Source organism: Clytia hemisphaerica, unplaced genomic scaffold (genome assembly GCF_902728285.1).
Source record: "Clytia hemisphaerica strain Z4C2 unplaced genomic scaffold, Clytia hemisphaerica genome assembly, whole genome shotgun sequence".
NCBI classification, from domain to species: Eukaryota; Metazoa; Cnidaria; class Hydrozoa; order Leptothecata; family Clytiidae; genus Clytia; species Clytia hemisphaerica.
Genome location: NW_027103938.1, coordinates 39989 through 52025, shown reverse-complemented (window position 1 = coordinate 52025; position 12037 = coordinate 39989).

Below are 12037 nucleotides of genomic sequence, written 5' to 3'. Positions count from 1 at the left end.
GTGCACAAATTTGCTACTTTAAAAGTACTCTTAGGTTCCAAATAAACGGGTGGGGGGGGGTGAGGTTGGAAAATTTTCTAAATTTTAATAAAAGGGGGGACCTAATTGCCGGGGAGGTTGGAAATTGTAACCCAAAAATAAGGTGAAAATAGGCTAAAATCAGGCTATTTAGAGCAAAATAAGGGGCCTTCTCTTTGACAGCTGAAAATATTCTTAGAGATTAATAAATGGGGGGGGGTCCTAATAAGGTCCGAGGGGGTTGGAAAATTTTGGAAAAATTAACAAGCAGGGGGGGGGGCGTTTATTTGGGGAACAAACAGTTTCAGAAATTTTAAAGGGGGGTTTTGTGACATTTTTTGACTTTCTTATTTGATCCACATTTTTTTTAATAATTTTTTGTCAAGGTGGGTTACATTTTTCAAATAACTTTAGAAAGAGAGCCTGATTGTTGAGCTTTCCAATGATATAATTATTAAATTTTTTTTGGTAACTAGGTATGATTTTATTTGAGTTTTTCACAGGTAAAGTGTTGTGGGTTACAATAGCATGTGGGTTACAACACGGCCTGGTTTGTATTACATGTTGTACATTATAGGAACAAGATATTTGGAAAAAAATTGCTGGTATTGTTAGAGAATGCCTCAAATATGATTTAAACAAGTTTTGTGGGTAACATTCTTCCAAATAGAAGCAAGAAATGCGGGTTACATTTCTGAATAAGGGATCCATTGGTTTCACATTGGGCCATTCCAGAAAAAAAGAATTACCCCCTAATGGATGACATCAATTTTTGAAATAAATTTTGGCACGGAATTCCAGGCAAACTTTAAAGAGAAAGTATCGGAATTCCATGAATTTAATTTTGCATTAAAGTATTGGAATTCCATGATTTTTTTAGGTTACAGTAACGGAATTCCAGGGTTTTGATAGGTAATTTGTAAATTTGTTACGGAAATTCCGGACTTTCTTGAAAGCAATTTGCTACGGAAATTCCATGTCGTCCATTGGGGGGGGGGTTACGAATAAAAACTGGAATGACCCATTGATATTTGAGCGTAATTTTTTGTACAGACATTTTCCAACCTATTCATAGCTTCCTCAAATAAAAAAAATTGCTCTTTGTCAAAGTTTGTGGGTTACATTTTCGACTTCATCTTATAATATATTAGTTGTGTTTGCCAAACGTCTTCCTTGCTTATATAGTCAACTCAAGGTAATCGTTACGCACTCCTAATTCTTACGCACTTTTTGAATCGCCAATATTTCAAGATATACTTGGTTTCTAACCTTGAAGTAAAATTATTATGAAAGCCAAAACATTTCCCTACCTTTTGTACCAATAATTTGTTTCAGTTTTGATTTCGCGCTCGCCAAAATTCGCTTCAAAGAAAATGTGCTGTGGCGATACCATTTTGATATTTTAGAAGGATGAAGTAACTTTTGAACTGAGGAGATCTGGGTACAAGATAGCGCGCAAATGGTTGTTGCTAAGAAGCAGCCTATTCAAGTACGTTTTATCCCACCAAATGTTTTTTCTTGAATGTTCAGTGATAAATAACAAGAACCGCGAATCAATTAGGTGCGTAAAATTTACGAGGGTAGCCCAATCATTACGCACTTTTCAAGTTACCATTCAAGCTTAAAGTTGCCAATACAATGTTTCAAGTAATATCTTTTCAACACAGTTTAATAGCCAATTGGTTTTCTTAACAGTTTTCCAATCCACGGAATCGATAGGGAAAAATGCGGAATAATTGCAGATTTGGCACCTAATCATTACACAGTTGAAAAATGTTGTTTGATGAATTTTGGCTTATCGAAGATAGCTTATATGAATGAAAAAGGTTGGAAAATGCTTTAGCTATCTAAAAAGAGCTCAACTAGCCTTTAATCGCAAGAATTAGCATGCGCGGAATCGATAGGGAAAAATGCGGGATAATTGCAGATTTGGCACCTAATCATTACACAGTTGAAAAATGTTGTTTGATGAATTTTGGCTTATCGAAGATAGCTTATATGAATGAAAAAGGTTGGAAATGCTTTAGCTATCTAAAAAGAGCTCAACTAGCCTTTAATCGCAAGAATTAGCAGCGAAATCAACCTTTCTCTGAAAAGTGCGTAACGATTACCTGAGTTGACTATAATACATAACTACTAAGAAATTTTTGTACAAATTGTTCTAGAAACAGTTCTTAGAAATAGTGTTTACCTTAAGCAAATGCATTTTATCTTTTAGAGAATTAAGGCAAGAATTGTGGGTAACTTATCCCTTTTAATACACTGAAGCTAAGTTTTGAATGCTTTGCCAGTGACCTAATTTTTTTATTTTTTTATTTTTTTCTCCAAATTGTTTTTTAGTGTTCTTTTTCTCTCCAAGTAAAATATTGAATTAAATGAAGACATATATAATAATGTTTCGTTGAAGAATTGTGGGTTACATTCAAGGTTACAAAGTTACCTTTCTTCATATTCTTATCACAGAGGACATTGTATTGCATAGCGTTTTTAGAAATAAGAATGTTTAGAATTTTTTTGAAGGAGTTTTTACTAAACTTTTGAGAAAGTTTTGTTTTACAAATGAATCAGTAGTGAGAAAGGTTTTGTGGGTTACAGTCCAACAGTGGAACAGTTGTTTTCAATTCTTGTTGCCGAAGACATTGCATTGTAGTTTTAACATTTGTTACAAAAACATTTCCTTTTTTTAACCATTCTTCTGTGTAACCCACAAAAGTTGCTCAGAAGATAGTGTTGTATGAATATTATGAGCATTATTATTATTATGATGAAAAAGCTAGAAAGAAAGATATCAGGCTTTTAGAAACCTGTCCTTTTGATAATTTTCATTAATTACCAATTCATCCTTTATGCTATGATGGTTTTCATCGAATTTAGGCTCTGGCTGATGTAAATCTTGTAACCCACACTATTTATAATGAAAAGTTCTTATTTATAATGAAAAGTTCTTATTTTTAGTTAAAGTTTTGTACAGTTGTTATTAGGGTTTCTAGGTTATTGAAAGAGTTATAGATTTCTATTTCATGAAATAAAATGACACAGGGTTACATCCTGTAAAATCTTCTTTTTTAAGGCGTGTAACCCATAAAAATTGCTCGGAAGTAATTTTAACTTATATATGATGAAATTAAAACCACCGTAGAATAACCCCAGTGAGTTTCAACAACATTGAACAATGTAACCCACACTTATCTAAGATTTTCAATAACACATATACAATAAATATTACTCGAGTTTGACCCACAATATTTGCCAAGAACGTTATCCGATTACTTTCCTTTTCCTTACTGATGTCCGTCAAGCTATTTTGAACTAATTCTATATAATTGTTAAAATGAATCTTGTTTTCAAAAACTTGTGGGTTACGTTAATGAAGAGGACTTATATTTTAATGTAACCCACAAAATTTGACTTAAAACAAAAATAAAAGTTACCCACACTGTTAAGCACATTGTAACCCACCTTTCTACAAATTTTTATCAATTTTCGACAGATATTGCAATTTTCCTAATTCTAAGAAAAATAGAAACTTTTTTTAATGTTACACTATTTTTGAACCTGTTCGATAAAGAGTACAGTTTTGAATTAGCTTTGATAAAAAAACCATTTTTTTCATTGGCCAGCGTGCTGCCGTTTCTTTCGAAATGTTGCGACTTCATCGCATCTCAGGCAAAAACGGGTTTATTTACCTCCAGAGACCAAACAGTAGAGAGCATCAAAATAATGCGCGCGCATTAGTTTCACGAAATACAGGAAAGGTGTATTCAATAGACCTTTTCGCCTTTTCATCCGCCATATTGAACTGTACAGGGCTCGAAATAACGGTCGGACATCGGACATTGTCCGACCCAAATGGCTTCATGTCTGACCCAAAAATCATAATTTTCAAGCTAAAGCAACCCTGATCGGACATTTTGTCCGACCCACTTGAAATCGTTATTTCGAGCCTTGACTGTATGCAAAAATTATGGTGGCTGAATTGCCTTGGTGAAATTCCCTTAGAAAGTATGCAAAACATATGCAAAAAGAAAGTATTTAATATAAAACTTACATGCATAAAAATTGGCATTATATTAAAGTGTAATCTTGTCGAAGAAAGATTAAATTTGCTTCTTTTGAAAACTAGAAATAATCAAATTCGCTCATCTCTTAGAACAAGCACTTCAAAAGACCATAACATTAGATATAAACTCCAGCTGAAAAATCACCTGCGAAGGTACAAAAAAATCCTTATTAGACTGACGGTAAATTAAATCCCCTGGGAATAGAACCGCTAAACGATCAAATCAAAACATTGATCTGAACCCGCTGAATGTGTGACGTCATAATTACTGCTTTCAGTTTGCATGTTTTGAAAGTTTGATATGTGTACTCCGTTTTGGTGGAATTTTTAATGGTATGAAAATAGAATACCGTGAGTGGTCCTAAATCCGACAGCCCTGCCTAAATTCGACCCCCCAAATAACTGCTATGAAAAAAGTGCTATGTTTACAAACATTCCCTCTCCAAGTTGAACAATAAAGTATTGCAAGGACTCTCTAAATAAAACATCTATAAAACAAGATGACTATAATGTCAAGATGTCAATTAATGTGATTAAAAAGTTGTAAAAATGATTACCTCTATGAATCCGTTGCTCGTGTTTAAAACATTAACAATTTTGTAATAAAAAATTACGTTTTGTTTATTTAAGAAGCAATTATATATTGTTAAATTTGGTTCAATTGGTTCAGTGTATCAAATCTTTCAGTTTAGTTGACACTTTGGTATCTTCATTGCGTCACAGCAAAAGTTTTGTTTTTACTGTCAACTGCTCCAACTTGGGACTATCTTACGCAACATGGGACGGCCATTCCACCACCATTTCACCGAACCTCCAAAGTTCTCTTTCGCACCAAGTAGTCGAAATATGAAAAATCCGTAGTGGAAAACGCGCGAATGTGAGCGTTTGACATCACTTGCGCGGCAAGTTACACACTCACTATTTGTTAATCTCATCGGGCGGTAGGCGGTTAGGCGGCGGGCGTTCTCTAATTCTCCATTTGGCATCCAGTCATTTTAAATGAAAACAAAAGTTAAAAAGGGCGCGCTATCAGTGAAAGTTATTGTGACATGTTTTGACAGAAAGTAACTATGATTGATGAACTTGCTAGAGTTATCAAAACGAATTTGTTGTCAAAGAGATTTAACAGTAAATGAAAATACAGGCCAGATATCAACAAGTCCCATGTTGCGTACACTCGTCCTAAGTTGGAGCAGTTGACGGTATTTTAGTTTGTATCTTTGGATTATCTTTGGAGCTTGTATCCCATTGGATTTAGGCAAAGCTGTCGGGTTTAGGACCACTCACGATATGTAATTGTCTTTAAGAACAAATTTCTAGAAGGCTTTTGATTAAAAAATGGCGTTTGTGTCTTTTCGGACTTTTTTTAGCCTAGACGATTTAGCAAACATAGTAAGTGTACGCACACTACACTGCTAACCCATTATCCGTCGCTCGGGGACATTTGCCATTGTTTAGTCGTTGTTCATCGACGGTAGACGTCGAAACCCCGTTGTTACCCGTCGATGATCAACGGATACAAAGTTCACTTTTTGCAATCAACACTAAATCGATGGGTTAGTGTTGGTGAACAACGGTCTTTCTCAAAGCTTTTCTTAGTCTGTCGTTCACCCGTTGTTCGAGCGTTGGTGAACAACGCTATTCTCGATGCTTTTCCCCTCTGTCGTTCACCTGTTGATTGAGCGTCGGTGAACAACGGCTATTCTCAAAGCTTTTCTCAGTCTGTCGTTCACCCGTTGTTCGAGCGTCAGTGAACAACGGTCTTTTTTAAAATGATTTTTAGCGTTGTTCACTCGTTGTTTGTGGTGCCGATGAACAACGGGCAATTTAAAATTTTTTCCCCACCGTTGTTCATCCGTTGTTTGAATGTTGGTGAGCAACGGGACTTTCTATGTTAATTTTTTCACATTATTCAATCGTTGTTTGACTGTTGGTGATGAAAGGGTTTTTCCAAAACTCCTTCGTTCGTCAAAAATATTCGAAAATAATCGAGTTTTTTTGTTTCTCTACATTTCATGAAGTGGTTGAAACTTAATCTTCATAAAACTCAAAATTATTATATGGATATATCATTTGGAGTGCAAGACTTCCAGGACTTGGGATGATCATCTACAAGATTTTAAATAATTCAATAGTAAAATGAAAAAGTAGTAGAAGGAATTTCGTAAAATTTGTACCCAATGAGGCAAAATTTTTAAATCAGAAAACATATGCCTAGACTAAATCTTTTTCTACTCATTATTCGCTTCTTTTGAGTACTAAATGAATTTCTAAAAATTATTTGTAACCTTACAATCATTTTGACCATGCGTTAATCCCCTTGAGTTTCGCTGACTTCAGCATGGGTATTGTGTATAAAATTCCCGTTCGAGAGTTTTTCTCTATGTTTTTGAGTTTTAAAAACGCTAACGCTAAAGCAAGGTGTCTAGCTCGTTTGAATTGTTGGTTAATGGTGGTTTAAATGACCAAAATTAGATGATGTTTGATTCTCTCTTTTATTTGAATTTGCGTATTTCATTACATAATATTCGATACTTTGCACTTATATCTCCCAGTTCTGCTCTCTACGAAGAAAAAGAAGACAATGCAGCATCATCAAATCAAAAAGATCAAATACGCCGCTACTATGAGCAACTTTTTTCTTTTCTTTTTTGCAACATTTAAAAGAAAAAGAAAACATTCCAATACAGTCAAATACGTAATACTACTAGAAATTTCCCACGCTCTAAGAAAAGCGTTTCTCGATCTTTCACTGATTATCGTTTTTACTATAGTATGTGTAGCGTTTTCGAAGGGTTGAAATTCCACTTTGACCCTATTTTTTGCTTAGAATTTTTCCTGTAACTTTTTTAAATGTTTGACTAATCGTTAATCTAACGCTGCTCACAACGTCCATATAACGTTAAAACAAAGTTGTGTGCCAGCTGGGTAGTTTATCAAATGGCTTTCTTCGTAACTTTTACGACCGTCTCTAATGTCTCTTATGCTTAGTTTATCAAAAGGCTTTCTTCGTAACTTTTACGAGCGTCTCTAATGCTTAGTTTATCAACTTGCTTTCTTCATAATTTTTACAAGCGTCTCTAATGCTTAGTCTATCAACTTGCTTTCTTCTTAACAATTACGAGCGTCTCTAATGCTTAGTTTATCAACTTGCTTTCTTCGTAACATTTACGAACGTCTCACAAATTTATCAACTCGCTTTTATCGTAACCTTCACGAGCGTCTCCCATGCTTAGTTTATCAACTCGCTTCTTTGTAATTTCCACAAGTCTTTCTAAGGCTAATTTTGGAAAGGGTTCATTCTGTGCTAACTAATTAAATAGAAACTATTCCAGCATTGTGATCAATTTCATCGATAAAGCCTATATTAACTATAAAACGTTATCGATAAAGACTTTCCAACGATAAATTTTATTGCCATCCTATAGCGATATAATTATCGATAAAATCGATCAAGCTATCGATAATTTTACTATCGATACACCTTTCTGTAGAAAACGAAAGAGATCCTTTTCCCAGGGAAGGCCACATAATTTTTAAGTCAAACATGAGTTATGTCAAAAAGGATCTTGGTTTTGAACATCGTTAGATAATTTACCTCTTTCGATTAAATGTGCATTTTAATTACACCCCTACGGTTTCAGTGACACGTCGAGAACTCACTGTCACGTGACTTGTAGGGATAAACTGGGGTGCTAAACCTGATGTGATGAGGGCAAACTTTAAAATAGGATTTCCGATATTTCCGAAGACAAATTCTAAATTTTATTATTAATAGCTTGAATGCTTTCCTCCATGAAAAATGAAACTTTATGAACGTTTCTCAGTCGAGACGATTTTTTCTGTGATTTTAAGGGCTCTGATCATAGTCGGAAAATTTTTTGAGGAATTTGAAGATAGGGCTCCTTGACACTTGTTGTTTCTGATAATTTCGTGAAGGGTAATTTATTCTGTCAAGAGTTATTAAGAAATTAGTTACAAAAATGACGTTAAGAACTTTAAAGAGACAGTAATAAATTGTTATAATACCCTCTTCATAAAAAAGTGCTAAGTTTCGATGCTAATAGGTAATTAACCTTTTTGTTTTAAACTTCTTTTAAATTGGCCGCAAAGAATAATGAGCTATTTGAAAATTTTCTAACTTATATAATGTATCAAAGATTATGACTGTTTTTCTATGAATAATTGGGATGAAAAATTTATCAAAAAGCACTTTTTTCAAGATTTCGAGACAAAGAAGCTTTTACAAAAATTTTCCGAAAATACACCATCTAACGCAAAAAAAAATTCAAAATATTTTTTCTTGGTCAAAAACAAGGTCCTCAAAGGTTGTGTATAAATGTGTAATAGTTTATTTCAAGTTCATTTCAAGGTTGAAACACTCTTCTTCGCAAAAGTCTTCATTTTGTTCTTCATCAAACTTTTCTATTACGATTTTTTAATTTTCAGATTCAGGAATAGTTGGGCCTAACAGAAAGAGCCATTTAAGGGATGTGCAACTCAAACAAAATTAGATTTCCCATTCGCTTTCGAGTTGAAGAAATCGGCGATAAAAAAATTAAGAATTTTAAAACAACACATGAACAAAGGTTTAAAAGAAGTTTTGGAAAAACCCTTTCCTCACCAACAGTCAAACAACAATTGAATAATGTGAAAAAATTAACATAGAAAGTCCCGTTGCTCACCAACATTCAAACAACGGATGAATAACGGTGGGGAAAAACTTTAAATTGCCCGTTGTTCATCGACACCACAAACAACGAACGTGAACAACGCTAAAAATCATTTTAAAAAAGACCGTTGTCCAGCAATGGGTGAACGACAGGCTTAGAAAAGCTTTGAGAATAGCCGTTGTTCACCGAAGCTCAATCAACAGGTGAACGACAGAGGGGAAAGCATCGAGAATAGCGTTGTTCACCGACACTCGAACAACGGGTGAACGACAGACTAAGAAAAGCTTTGAGAAAGACCGTTGTTCACCAACACTAACCCATCGATTTAGTGTTGATTGCAAAAAGTGAACTTTGTATCCGTTGATCATCGATGGGTAACAACGGGCTTACGACGTCTACCGTCGATGAACAACGACTAAACAATGCAAATGTCCCGGAGCGACGGATAATGGGTTAGCAGTGACTATGCTTTTAATTGCCTGAAATGTTTTTTTGCGTCGAAAAAACTTTTTCAAACTTTCAGCGATGATTAACCACCAAACTGTTGCAATGAAAATTATCCAGCGCATTTAATTTTTTATCTTCTTACCTAAATTACGGCCAGTATAGACCTAACTCTTCATACAAAAATTACAGGAAACACATGTTTGGACTTTGTACCCTATGCTGCACGCAAGCACTTTAAAGCCAAAGTCCCGCAAGGGCGGGACAAAAATCAGTTTTTTGAACACACGCAAATGTCTGGAACAAAGAAGACCAAATTAATGGCAAAACGATGGAGCATTTGATGTCAATCTCGCGGCAAGTTACACACTCGTTATTTGTTAATCCCATTGGGCGATAGGTGGTTAGGCGGCGGGCGTTCTCTAATTCTCCAATCTGCGTCATTTTGAATGAAAACAAAAAGTTAAAAAGAGCGCGCTAACAGTGAAAGTTATCGTGACATGTTATGGCAGAAAGTATGATTGATAAACTTGTTGGAGTTATCAACACAATTTTTTTCAGGCCAATCTCGCACTTATTTCTACCATATGTGTAGATATGTAAAAATCGTAAATCTACCATATGTGTAGATATTAGATCCGTAAATCTACTATGTGTAGATATTGTAAATCTACCATATATGTGTATTTATTAGAATCCGTAAATCTACCATAATGTGTAGATATGTAAAAATCCATAAATCTACCATATTAGTAGTTAATAAGGTATTTAAATACTATCCAGACAATCTAAAAAGAATGACAAATAACTATTAAAAAGCAACAAAAAGAACGACAAACCCTAACTAAAACCCTAAACCCTTAACCCTAACTATCAAAGGACGACATATTTCGCTATCCACAACCCCGACCGAAAGTGGCTGTACCACCCCTACCGATTCATTCTTCATTGTTAGTGGTTTAAAAGAACGATAAATTACGCATGCCCATAAGTCTTTATGTTAGCATTTACCGTATCTACACATCTATGGTAGATTTACAATATCTACACATATAGTAGTTTTACGGATTCTAATATCTAAAAATATGGTAGATTTACGATTTTTACTTATCTACACATAATGGTGGTAGAAATAAGTGTGAGGATGTGTTGATTTGTTGTCAAAGAGATTTAACAGTAAGTGAAAATACAGGCCAGATTGTCAACAGTCCCATGTTTCGACCAATCGTCCCAAATTAGATGCAATAATTATGTCTTGTTACTTTAATCGTAGAAATTTTAGCGAGACTAATTTTAGCGTATAATAGCGAGTCAGGAAAATCTTGATTTTTTTTGGATTTATTTTAGCGAATCACGATTTCAAAAAATTTCGCGTGAATAAATTTTAGCGAATACTTGTATTATCATTATTGATTGAATTCTTTTTCTAGCATTTTTTCACACTGAAACCCTTCCTATTGATAAAAATGTATCAAGGCAATATAACCAGAAATTTCGCGCGGATAAATTTTAGCGATCTGTCGATTCGGCGTGTTTTAGCGAGATTTATTTTAGCGAAAATAGGGAAAACACGCTAAAACGCTAAAATTAGTCTCGCTAAAATTTCTACGATTAAAGTAGATGTTTTGTTTCGAGAAACCTTGCAATAATTTATCATTCAACTTGGAAAAGGAATGTTTGTAAACATATAATTTTTTTCATATCAGTTATTTTGGGTGAAGATGAAGCTGATGAAAATGTGCTGGTTTCTTTGACAAATTTTTCAATTGTAAGATTGATATCCTCGAGTAGGTCTGCTATTGGGATTGTTGCAGTACAATGACAAGCTCTTGAAAGATAAGTATAAATAGAAACTGGCTTCTTAGATACTCTCCACTTAATAAATTGTTTCTACAACACCTGGAATACGATCAAAAGGTATAAAATAATTCAGAAATTGATTGATGGGTCATTCTGAGGAAATTTTAACGACAATTTGAATTGGAGAGTCTATGCTCTAGATTATTTGACTCTATGGGTGCTATCAAAACAGTGTATCTGTTACACTACTCCTAGGTCCCTTACTGGTGCGTGGTATCCAGGTACGCAAGTAGAACTTGCTTGACTTAATGTACCCCTTCCTCTGCAACAGCCACAATTCATTGTGACTGGTACTTTTTGTTTAACATTCATTTTTTCATGATTTTTCCATGACAACTTTTTGGACTTGAAACATAGGTTTGATATAATTTTAAAGTACTCAGTAATTACACAATTCATGCTTCCATACTTATCTTTTGACAGAGAAATTGAAGATCATATGCTTTATCACATCACTTATAAAAACGTGTTACATAATGTCAGCTATATTGATGTATTCAATATGTATAATCAACAATTAATTGACATCATTCTGTCTCTTTTTTACAAAATGTGCTTAACAAATTAACATTCAAAACATCTTTGATAGATTTCCTGTTAAGACTTAATGCTTTATTTTGATGCTTTTGGATTTCTCACTTCTGACATTTTTCTTAATGGCCAAGTCAACAAAAGAGAAAGTTATTGAATATAAATGTTAAGTGTTTTTTAAAGTAGCTTTTTTTCCTTTTAGAAATCCAATTAGGTTATGTCTTAACTCAACAGTTTGTTTTGTTACAGATAGACATTGACGTTTACTAACTTTTTTATGTACTTCTTGTCCCACTGAATGTTTTTATTTTGATATCAAACTGATATACTCATTAATATTTTCTTTGGTTAGACGTCACTTCATCACATGTAGTTTGTATACATTTTTATTATAAAAGATTATCATATTCTCTGCATGACTTGATATGTTGTTATATTTTATCCTATACTT